We start from the raw sequence: 12,503 nt of genomic DNA, 5'->3' as shown, positions 1-12,503 counted from the left end.
TTGTTGCCCAGGCTAGAGTGAGTGCCGTGGTGTCAGCCTAGCTCACAGCAACCTCAAACTCCTGGGCTCAAGCAATTCTGCTGCCTCAGCCTCCCGAGTAACTGGGACTACAGACATGCGCCACCATACCCGGCTCATTTTTTCTATATATAATAGTTGGCCAAGGCCGGGCACGGTGGCTCACGCCTGTAATCCTAGCTCTCTGGGAGGCCGAGGCGGGCGGATTGCTCAAGGTCAGGAGTTCAAAACCAGCCTGAGCAAGAGCGAGACCCCGTCTCTACTATAAATAGAAAGAAATTAATTGGCCAACTGATATATATATAAAAAATTAGCCGGGCATGGTGGCACATGCCTGTAGTCCCAGCTGCTCGGGAGGCTGAGGCAGAAGGATCACTCGAGCCCAGGAGTTTGAGGTTGCTGTGAGCTAGGCTGACGCCACGGCACGCATTCTAGACTGGACAACAAAGTGAGACTCTGTCTCAAAAAAAAAAAAAAAATAGTTGGCCAATTAATTTCTTTCTATTTATAGTAGAGACGGGTCTCGCTCTTGCTCAGGCTGGTTTTGAACTCCTGACCTTGAGCAATCCGCCCACTTCGGCCTCCCAGAGTGCTAGGATTACAGGCGTGAGCCACCACGCCCGGCCTGTTTTTCTTATTATAAAAATGACATGTAGGCCGGGCGCTGTGGCTCACGCCTGTAATCCTAGCTCTTGGGAGGCCGAGGCGGGCAGATTGCTCAAGGTCAGGAGTTCAAAACCAGCCTGAGCAAGAGCGAGACCCCGTCTCTACTATAAATAGAAAGAAATTAATTGGCCAACTGATATATATATAAAAAATTAGCCGGGCATGGTGGCGCATGCCTGTAGTCCCAGCTACTCCTTGGGAGGCTGAGGCAGAAGGATCACTTGAGCCCAGGAGTTTGAGGTTGCTGTGAGCTAGGCTGACGCCACGGCACTCACTCTAGCCTGGACAACAAAGCGAGACTCTGTCTCAAAAAATAAAAAAAAAAAATGACATGTAAAAAAATCCAAACAATACAGACAACATGAAAAAAGTCACCAAACAATGGGTAGAGTGGAGTTGCATTTTTACTTTAAAAAAAAGAAAAGGCCGGGTGTGGCAGCTCATGCCTATAATCCTAGCACTCTGGGAGGCCGAGGCGGGCGGATTGCTCGAGGTCAGGAGTTCAAAACCAGCCTGAGCGAGACCCCGTCTCTACTAAAAATAGAAAGAAATTAATTGACCAACTAAAAATATATATACAAAAAATTAGCAAGGCATGGTGGCGCATGCTTGTAGTCCCAGCTACTCGGGAGGTTGAGGCAGGAGGATCACTTGAGCCCAGGAGTTTGAGGTTGCTGTAAGGTAGGCTGATGCCACGGCACTCACTCTAGCCTGGGCAACAAAGTGAGACTCTTGTCTCAATAAATAAATAAAGCAAGCAAGCAAAAAAAGTATGAATTTGATTATACTTGCTCAAAAGAAAGTATTGAAGATTGCATATCAAGTGTTAATAGTTTTGGCCAGGCGCGGTGGCTCACGCTTGTAATCCTAGCACACTAGGAAACTGAGGTCAGGAGTTCAAAACCAGCCTGAGCAAGAGCGAGACCCTGTCTCTACTAAAAATAAAAAGAAATTAATTGGTCAACTAAAAATAAATATAGAAAAAATTAGCTGGGCATGGTGGCGAATGCCTGTAGTCCCAGCTACTCGGGAGGTTGAGGCAGCAGGATTGCTTGAGCCCAGGAGTTTGAGGTTGCTGTGAGCTAGGCTAATGCCACGGCACTCTAGCCCGAGCAACAGAGTGAGATTCTGTCTCAACAAAAACAAAACAAACAAACAGGCCGGGCGCGGTGGCTCACGCCTGTAATCCTAGCACTTTGGGAGGCCGAGGCGGGCGGATTGCTCAAGGTCAGGAGTTCAAAACCAGCCTGAGCGAGACCCCGTCTCTACCAAAAATAGAAATAAATTAATTGACCAACTAAAAATATATATACAAAAAATTAGCCGGGCATGGTGGCGCATGCCTGTAGTCCCAGCTACTCGGGAGGCTGAGGCAGTAGGATCGCTGAGCCCCGGAGATTGAGGTTGCTGTGAGCTAGGCTGACGCCACGGCACTCACTCTAGCCTGGGCAACAAAGTGAGACTCTGTCTCAAAAAAAAAAAAAAAAAAAAACAAAACAAAACAAACAAACAAACATACAAAAACTAACAGTTGTTATAACTGAGAAATGGGACTGATGGGGAAAGAGATTTTCAGTTTTTATTTTATATACTTCTCTATTTGTTTGAATTTCTTATAATAAGCCTGTATTACTTTGTAACTTAAATAAACATATAATTGAAAATGAAAATAAACATGTCCCTGAGATAGCCATTCTTTATTTGGTTAATATCCTTCTAGACATGTCTCTATGCATATAATGAGACAATTTTACAAAGTACTGTATGTATTAACATGCTTTCATCACCCATCTTCATGTCATGGAGGTCTTTCTAGTTAAATAAGTATAGCTCAGCTGCAACATTCATAATTAGTTGCATGGTGTTCCATTATATGATAGTAAGGTCATAGACTCCTCTGGTATAAACAGACCCCTCTTGATGAGCTTTCAGATAGTTTCCAGTTTTCCTCATTTTAAACAATCTATAAAGAACATCCATATATGTACATCTTGGCCACTGCGTCCAGTTATCTCAGAATAAATTCCTATAGTGGGATTATGAGTCATAAAGTTTGCACATTTTGCAGTTTGGCACATATGTCCAGCTGTATTCTGTGAAGGTGACTCCACCAGGCAGGGTGGCCTCTACCATGACTGCTGCTGTATTCTCTCACCTGTAGTCCTGGCCAGCCAGCAGCCTAGGCACCAAGGAAGCACTGTGTAGCCTTTCAAGTTGATAAAATGAGTCACAGGAGTTTTCCAGCTTTTGGTAACTTCAAGGCTGGCTTTATTCCAATGTTAAAAAAGTTCTTTGAGGCTGGAGGCATATGAGCTAAGCAGACTCTGTGGCTCTCAGTAAGCGCTGCTAAATGCACTGAGTTCACCCTCACAACTCAGTTCCTACTCCATCCCTCCAAGCAGGAAGAAATGTCCTGGAAAGGGGTCTGGTCTAAACACTGAAAGGTTATCACTAATGGTTGCTGCCTCTTAACTATAATCAGATTACCCAAAATTGGTTATCTGTAACCCCCACTCCTGATCTGATTGGTAGGTAAGCTTTGAAAGTGCACAAGGCAGATGCATAGACATCTGAGGATCTGGACTTTACACATATACTCAGAAGTAAGTGTCTGCTTCACATCCCATCTCTGAGCAACAGCCCCTCCTGGGTACCACCTCTACAAGGGACATGGAGAAGTGCCACCAGAGAAGGGTGGCTTTCAGACTGGTAAAAACCTCTATAAACTGTGCAGTCTATAAGGAATGGAAACAGTTTGAAGAAGCAAAGACTTTGAGGTAGAGTGTGTAGAGAGTTGAACTATGACCCACACAGGTGTTTTAAAATATTTGAGATCTCACCATATGGTAAAGGTATTTGACTTTTCCTTTGTTACCGAGAATAGAGAACCACAAAGCTGTTAACTGTTCATTGAGATGTGGAAGCAGAAACTCACCATCTCTGAAGTTGTCCTCGTAAAGTCTGAGCCGTCTTTACTAGGTCCTTGTAGAGGGGATATTAATGCTGTATGTGAAGTTGGTGATTTGGGAGTTTAAACTACTGAACCCAGAGGCCACTTAATGACACTGGTTTTTCTTCTAATCCAGCATTCTTATGACCACTTCTTCCATGCATCATCTGATTTCCTGCAAACAGTCCTGCCTCCTTCCTCTTCTCAGTGCTTCCCAGCCCTCCAGGTCTGACCCAGCTGGGTGACCTTGAGAACACCCATTAATGCTGTAGCTGTGTTTCTTGATGCAAATTAAGGCAGGAAGAGAGGGGTTCAGTTTCCTGAGCAGAAAATTAGAATCATGGCTCTGCCATAGTGGATGGATTATGTGTCTATGTTGTAGTTCCCACTGGATCCTTCTGTTTTCATTCCTTTTTGTGTAAATACTGGCCATGTTTTCCAGTGGTTGAATCTAACAACTGTTTAATTTGTACTTTTAGTACACAGGGTAATTTTACATATTTTAATTATCTTCTTGGATTTTAGAAAACACCCTGCAAAGTAGTCAATATCATCACATCATGTTTTGATATGTGAAAAAGCAGATGTAGAGAAGTTAAGTAACTTCGTCAAGGCTACACAGCAAAGGAAATTACATCAGAGAATAAAGCAAAGAGACCTGTCATTACATGGAGACTCTTAACTTTAGGATCTGGTTTTGTCTTGTTGGACTTAGGGGTAAACATAATACATTTGGGGTAACTATGTGCCCCCATGATCTGGTAGAAGAAAAATAATCAGTGCTAAGGAGTGATACTTTTACCTTACACTAAGGTGACCAGTGATGGAGCTAGAGAGAAGTTAGTATTGCATTAGTTTATCCTTTTTTCAGGTTGCTGGGGATGAGGCCAACCAAAATATTGTCAGGGTTAAAAGTTGATGTTTCAAGCTGGTAGCACATACATACACACACAAAAAAGATGCTCATCTCACTCATAATAAGAAAAATGTAAGTTAAACTACCCTGACATACCACTCCTCACTTGTGAGATTGACCAAAGTCCAAGTCTGATTGCATACCCTGTTGTCAAGCTGTAGGGAAACAGGCACGTTGATATATTCATGGTGGGATGCAAAATGCTGCTAACCCCCTGGAAGGGAATGTATCAATATCTAGCAAAATGCATATGTCTTTACCCTTTGATGCAGCAATGCCAGCAATCCCACTTCTGGGAATCTCAAAGATGCAAGCAAAAATATGAAAAGACATTTACAAATGGCTATTAATAGAAGTACTATTTGGTTTTTTTGGGGGGGGTTGTGGGTTTTTTTGAGGCAGAGTCTCGCTGTGTTGTCTGGGTTAGAGTGCCATGGCATCAGCCTAGCTCACAGCAACCTCAGCTCTTGGGCTCAAGCAATCCTACTGCCTCAGCCTCCTGAGTAGCTGGGACTACAGGCATGCGCCACCATGCCCAGCTAATTTTATATATATTATAGACATGAGTGATAGAGCCACTACTATCCATGAACCTGGATAATAATTTGAGCAAACCAACTGTGAAAAGACTTATGGAAAGTCAGTTTGAAGTATAACTTTGATATTTGATATAGTAAGAAACTACTGTCAATTTTTTTTAGGTATGATGTGGTAATTATGGTTATGTTTTTAAAAAGCATCCTTATCATTTAGAGATCCATACTAAAACATTTATGGATGAAATGATACAATGTCTAGGATTTGCTTCAAAATAATCCCATGGGGATAGGGTGGGAAAGTTGTGGAGGACAGTTACAGATGAGTCAGGATTGTCTGTGAGCTGATAATTATTGAAGCCAAGTGATATATATGGGAGTTCATTATATTATTTTTTTCTACTTTGGTTTAAAATTCTTCTCAATAACAAGTATTTTGGGGTTTGTTTTTTTAAGCTTAAATTTCAGACCAAGAACTAATATTTTTTTAATGTGCTTGGGAGGGGTTTGAAGTGCAAAGCTGTATAGTCAGATAGTGGGCTGGCCAAGCCCTATTGGATTAGGGAGAGAAAGAATTCCTTGGAAAATAGATTCTGTAGTATTCCATACTTCTATATCATGTGCTTTCCTTTCTCCCCAGACTGTTTCAGTGTGGTTGGTGGCTGGGAGGGAGAGTGGGGGTTTGTTGGTTTGGTTGATTCATCCAGTTTTCTCTGCTTCCAGACTCAATCTAGTGACTCACGGGGCAGTGACTTCTTAAGAGCATTGGGACAAAAAACCTGAGCAGCCATACCAGGCCTGCCGTCGAATGGTTCCACTCTAGTTCTATACACGTGGTCTTATTTTTTGTAATGAGGACAGCACTTGAGATAAGAATTTCTTTTTTGATCTGTTCAGCTTCTTACCTGGCTCCACAAGGTTCCTCTCTTCATAATAACTGGAAACCAAGTGTTTTGTGTACATAGAGCTGGGACAGAATCAGATTCTTCTCCTGAAAGTTACCAGAGCCACATTCCATCCTCATCATCCTCTCCCCTGAAGGAAAACCAAAGATGCTTATTTTGTCTGTCTCTCCCTAACCTGTAAATGCCAGGAACTTAACTCTCCCAACACCCAGAACAAATGTTAAACAACAACAAAGCAAAAACATTTATCCTAAAGTAATGTGTCTCTCCAGATTTCCAGACATCTGTGGAGCCAGTCTGCAGAGGCACAATGACCTTCCTCTTTGAAATGTAGGCAAAATGAGGGCTATGCTAAATTGAGGAACTTAGAAATGTTCATAGATACAAAAGGTAGCTTTGCTTCAGAGCAAAAGTGCATTAGCTCTGTCCACCCCTAACCAATGGGAATAGCAAGCATGTGCAGCCATCCTTACCTGGGCCTGCCCTGTTGTTGGTCTACAGATGTGTTTATCATTTTGATTTTAGATTTTAGATGCTTTTAAGGACAGTGTTACCCTGAGTTGCAAAGGAGTAAGAATGCTGAAAGTGCTAATAAGAAATGATATACAGTGATGTTGGAAACAGGAATAGGACTAAGAGTAAAATTGCAAGGGGGCTGTTTTTATGTAACTGACAATAACCAACAAGAGAAGAGGAAAAAAACCACATGTACTAACCAGCAAATTGGTATTAACTGATCAACACCTAAGTGGACATATAGGAAAACATTTATTGGGTGTCGGGCAGGTGGGGGGGTATGGGTATATACATACATAATGAGTGTGATGCGCACTAACTGGGGGATGGACATGCTTGAAGCTCTGACTCGAGGGGGTTGGGGGGAAGGGCAATATACATAACCTTAACATTTGTACCCCCATAATATGCTGGGGAAAAAAAAAAGTAAAAAAAAAATTTAAAAAAAAGAGAAGAGGAAAAAGAAAGAAATAGGAAAAGTTTGAAGTCTGTGGCAAGAAGACCAGCATCATTAGTCTGATTAATTTAGGAGAATGTGAAGAGTTTGTTTAAGAACTTAAAAGTGAAGCTGGTGAAAATGTCACTGGTGCTATTTTAGTTGTGAGCCAAGGATGGATTCCTAGTGTCTTAGTCTGTTTTCTGTTGCTTATAACAGAATACCTGAAACTGGATAATTTATAAGGAAAAGAAATTTATTTCTTACATTTTTGGAGGCTGAAAAGTCCAAGGTCAAGGGGCCACATCTGGTGAGGGTCTTATTGCTGATGGAGACTCTGCAGAGTCCCAAGGCAGCACAGGGCATCACATGACAAGGGGTTGAGCACACTAGCTGAGATCTCTCTTCTTCTTATAAAGCCACCAGTCCCACTCCTGTGGTAGCTCATTAATCCATGCATGGATTAATCCATTCATGAGGGGAAAGCCCTCATGATCCAATCACCTCTTAAAGGCCCTGCCTCTGGATACTACCACACTGGGGATTGAGTTTCAGAGGGGACAGACATTCAAACCATAGCACCTAGATCCCTGGCCCGTCCAGATCAGTACTACTGCATTCAGATTCATGCTGCAGAGGCCAGTGCGATGACTGTCAGCACTGCACAGCAGAGGTATCAAGGAGGGGGATCTTGTTTCTGACATTAAATATACAGATAATACATAAATACATTTCAGAGGTTAAAAATTCAGATTCTACAGATAAAGTCAATGTCCTCTGTGACCATACACCCAATCTCAGGCCCCTCCATAAACGGATTCAATTCATCTATTTGGACCCACTTTAGCCTTGCATCCTTCCAGACATTTTTTCTATGTATTCACCTTGTTCTAGGTGCCTATGGAATGGTTTAGATTTGTATGTTTTTTTTTTCTTTCTTTATGTGAAACTATACTGCTTTTCACAGTTGGATTTTTCAGTTAACAGTATGTCTTAGAGATTTTTATTTATCTAATTTTTTTTACTGTTGCCAGTGATTTTATTATATAGATTAACCATAATTTAACCATGCCTCTGGTGATGCACATTAGGTTATTGCCAGTTTTCCACTATTACAAACAGTGCACAGATGCAGTGACCTTGTAACAAGGAGGAGCAAGGAATGATCCTTGTTCATTCCTCCTTTTGAGCAGGTTTTGCTCTAGGATATATACTTAAAAGTAGAATGAGTAGGTAAAAGAAGGTACCTTTTATATTAATAGATTCTGCCATTTGGTCCTTCAAAGTAATTATACTAGTTTACAGGGCCCTGGCAACTAAATGGATTTTCATTTTAGATTTAACTGGTCTCTTCAGGAAAAAGATGGAAGGAGTGGACTCATATGCTTGATTTTAAAGCTTCAAAGGATCTCCTAGCATTTTTTTTCTTTTCTTTTCTTTTTTTTTTTTGGTTGAAATGTATGTAGGACTACAAGTTTAAAACCCCTTTAGTCCCTTTGGCTGTAAAAACAAAGGGGCTAGGTGCCAGGCATGCTGGCTCACACCTGTAATCCTAGCACTTTGGTAGGCCAGAGTAGGAGGATTGCTTCAGACCAGAAGTTTGAGACCAGCCTGCACAATGTAGTGAGACCTCATCTCTACCAAAAAAAGAAAAAAGAAAAATTCCCCAGGCATGGTGGCAGGTGCCTGTAGTCCCAGCTACTTGGGAGCCTGAGGCAGGAGGATCCCTCCTTGAGCCCAGGAGTTTGAAATTGCAGTGAGCTATGATGATACCACTTTATTCTAGCCCAGGTAACAGAGCAAGACCATATTTCAAAAAAAAAAAGAAGAAGAACAAAGGGGCTTGGACGCTGATTTGTATGTAGGTGGTATCCTTCTGTTCCAGTGAAGGAGACTGAGAGGAGTGAGGGCAGGTTTTACCCAGTTACAACCCTCTGGGCAGAAGATTCTTCCTTCTCACGTTGGCAGGTGTCTAAACAGATGGAGCTGCTTAAAAAGAGAAGTAAAAGCATCTGCTAGATTAGGACTCAAGGCTCTCTCTAAGCTATAAGCTACAGCCTGTATTCTTTTTTGTTTTTGTTTTTTTTTTTAATTTCGGCAGAGCCTGTATTCTTGACAGGTGGGCATGCACATAGCAGGTAAATAAATGGGATTTTACTAGTGCCAGCTACAAGCTGGCCAGGTGAACCCCTGTGGAGCTGTGCTGGCAGTCAAAGTACTCCCCCTCCCCCTGGGGAGAGTGAGGTTGTCCCACTATGAGCCCTGTGCATACAGGCACAAGGTGAGTGTCAGGGATCCACAGTCTGTCTTTGAGGGGAGCCTTGTCAGTCCAGTCCTGAAAGGTTGGCAGCCCTTTAGACTTGCTTTGGGGTGAGGGCCTGCAGGAACTTCACCAGCCTCTTGCCTCCCATGCTGTGACCTGTACTACAGTTTGCTGAGCTTCTCTGTTTAAAAGGGATTTTCCTAACACTTCACTATTCGCCTTTATGATTGTGGCTTTGGGGGAGAGGAAGGAAGCTGAAGAACAGGAGGTTTTTGAGAAAATTCATAGGGAAACAATTTTGAGTCTCCTTTGACTAGCATTGCAGTTCCTTTGATTCCAGGCAAAACCTAGACAGAATATCCTTTATGTTTCCTTTCAGTTTTGTAAGAGCAAATATGTTTCCTCTCTTCTTTATTTAATGAAGTGGTATTGCACATTCATTTCCCCTCGCAGTGTCTTTTAACCACATTTAGCCAAATTAATATCAGAAAGAACTAGTTGAGAGGAACTTTCTGACAAAACACTCAAATGAACTTTTCAAGTCATAAAAGTACATTCAGAACTTTTAAGTGGGTGGGTGGGGAAAGGGCTTAATTCTTGCTTTCACTGCTTGACCATGTTGGGAAAACGTCACAACTGGTAGGGGGGGGTACAGTGGCTGGTGTCTGTAATCCTGGCACTCTGGTAGGCCAAGGCCAGAGGATCACTTGAGCTCAGGAGTTTGAGACCCCTTCTCTACTAAAAATAGAAAAATTAGCCAGGTGTCATGGTGTGTGCTTGTAGTCCCCACTACTTGGGAGGCTGAGGCAGGAGGATTGCTTGGGCCTAGGAGTTTGAGGTTGCGGTGAGCTATGATGGTGCCACTGCACTCTACCCTGGGCTACAGAGAGAGACTCTGTCTCAAAAAATAAATGAATTAATTAAAATAAAAATTAAAAAAAAAATTACCGCTGGTCACCATCCACACCATCTATACAGCTATGAAGAACTTTGCCTTTTAGCCACAAAAGCTCATTAACTACACTTACGAGGAACCTATTTTTGTTTTTTCACCTAGTTTGTTTGTTTATTCTGTTGTTTTTTCCTTTTTTAAAGGAAAACTTCTGTCTTGGCCCTTCTTTGGAGGAGTTTGATTTAAAACCTTGCAGTGGAGCTCTTGTGCAATCATGCTCCTAGGATTTCCTTCTCTTTCAAGCATCTGTCTGCCGTGCATGTGTGTGGAGAAAGGCAAGGGTGCCAAATTCTGTTGTTTTATTCCAGCTGAAGCTTATGAGCTCCAGAGTATCCCATCTTTTCCTCCCCTTGCAGGAGGGCAAGTGTTAAAGGGGAATTCTCCAGGACGTTTATGTTTTGCTCTTACGTGGTGTGCATACATCATTGTATTGAACTGCTGTCCAGAGTTCCTAGAGTGGGACTTGCTTCACAATTCTGCTGCAAGGCTCTTAGCTTTGGCTTAGGGGTGGGGAGTAGGGACGGGCAGGCAGGGAAGTGGAGGGAGGTGCTCACTCACAGCTTTACTTGGATCCCTGGAGGAAAGAGAGTTGTTGTTACCTGGAAAAGGTGGGCATTGATCTTCCCCAGCAAGAAGAGGGTCTGCTGCCCTTCCTTTGGTGGGTGGGTGCTGTCAGGTGAAGGTAGTCTGCCTGGAGGAGGCTCTGGGTCTTAGGGCACTGGGACAGCGAGGGCAGTGCCCTTTTTACAATACCTGGGGCCACAATACCCCCTCCCTAAAATGAAGGTAGCATTATATGGGTATGTTAAAGGCTCCAGAAATGTCATCTGGGCAGTGACATAAGGCTGCCCTGCACCCCATGTCCTCTTAAAGTTTTGTAGGCTCTTCATTTTTGGCAACAGACTAGGCACACACATCCCCACTCTCCTTCCAGCTTGGCTTAGAATAAGGAGAAGGTATCTGGGCTTTGGAAATTAGGATGGGCTTATAGAGAGATCCAGTGGGGGCAGTAGGCAGACTGAGTGGCCCCAGGGAGGAGCATCTGAGCTGGTCAGAAGCCAACAGGACTGACTTTGAACTTTATCTTCTCCGCTGCCCAGGCCTGTGCAGACCTGTGTTTCTACCCCATAAATACATTTCAGCTTGTGGGCCTTCAGTTGACTTGAAGTGACTCTCTTCTAATCTCAGAGGAAGCCTTCTCTGGCCCAATTCCACTGAACAGCCCACCATAGCAGCAGTGGCAGCAGCTTGGGCCTTCTCAGGAAGCAATGTGGTGTTAGATGGTTGCCAGAGTCTCCCCATGTGTGTTGACTTCTAGAGATGGGGCACAGGCTAACCAACCCTTCCCTACTCAGCAGTTTGTGTCTCTGGAGAAATCTGGCATTTAGGGGAGGAATTGCTAAGCCTTCCTAGGAACCAGATCTGAGTGTTGATAGAAGACACTTAAAAGCCCTGGTTATCAGAAGGATTTGTGAACACCAAGAAGGCAAGAAGAGTGGAGACTTTTCTTGAGAGAATATGATGTTTGCACCATTGTTCAATAGTTTGACCTCAAAGTTGACAGACCTGAGTCTGCCAGCCTGCTTATAGGAACCTCCCATTTTCCTGCTCTTTCTAAAATAATCTCTTGCAGACCCACCACTACTTTGACACCTGGCACAGTCCATCTGCATTTCCTGCCCTTGTTCTCTCTCCCTGGAAAGCTTCTCAGAATACTAAAAAGAGCACCTGGGAGAAGAGGGCATTTGACTTCAGGGCTCCAAGCTTCAGCCATAAGAAACCCACACTCCTGGGTTCCAAAAGGGAACATAAGCCTCCTCTCCCCTGGCCAAGTGTATCAATTCTGACCACTGGGGTGGGGCATTACTTTCTAAGCTATTACGTAAAACATCACTGGGACTGTACTTTTACACAGAATGGAGACAGACTGGCATTCTCCAGAGTTGAGATGAATTAAGAAATCTTGAAGAATGTATTTGTTTCTCAGTGTTTCAAAGGCAGCACTAATTATTTTACAAGCAATAGCTACTCTCTGGGAGGCCGAGGCAGGTGGATTGCTCGAGGTCAGGAGTTCGAAACCAGCCTGAGCAAGAGCGAGACCCCATCTCTACTATAAATAGAAAGAAATTAATTGGCCAACTAATATATATACAAAAAGTTAGCAGGGCATGGTAGCGCATGCCTGTAGTCCCAGCTATTCGGGAGGCTGAGGCAGGAGGATCGCTTGAGCCCAGGAGATTGAGGTTGCTGTGAGCTAGGCTGATGCCACGGCACTCACTCTAGCCTGGGTAAGAAAGTGAGACTCTGTCTCAGAAAAAAAAAAAGAAAAGCAATAGCTGTTTTCT

General features: G+C 43.2%; 1 protein-coding gene across 2 annotated transcripts in view; it reads left to right on the top strand.

The window, feature by feature from the left end:
- The window catches only part of SUFU (SUFU negative regulator of hedgehog signaling), a 113,643-nt gene that overhangs the window by 53,906 nt on the left and 47,234 nt on the right, over window positions 1-12,503 (top strand). The gene's annotated exons all lie outside the window — the stretch shown is intronic.

The sequence above is a fragment of the Microcebus murinus genome, chromosome 14 (assembly GCF_040939455.1).
Source record: "Microcebus murinus isolate Inina chromosome 14, M.murinus_Inina_mat1.0, whole genome shotgun sequence".
Classification (NCBI taxonomy): Eukaryota; Metazoa; Chordata; class Mammalia; order Primates; family Cheirogaleidae; genus Microcebus; species Microcebus murinus.
Note: the sequence above shows the minus strand (reverse complement) of the source record. Positions and strands in the feature narration are given on the sequence as shown.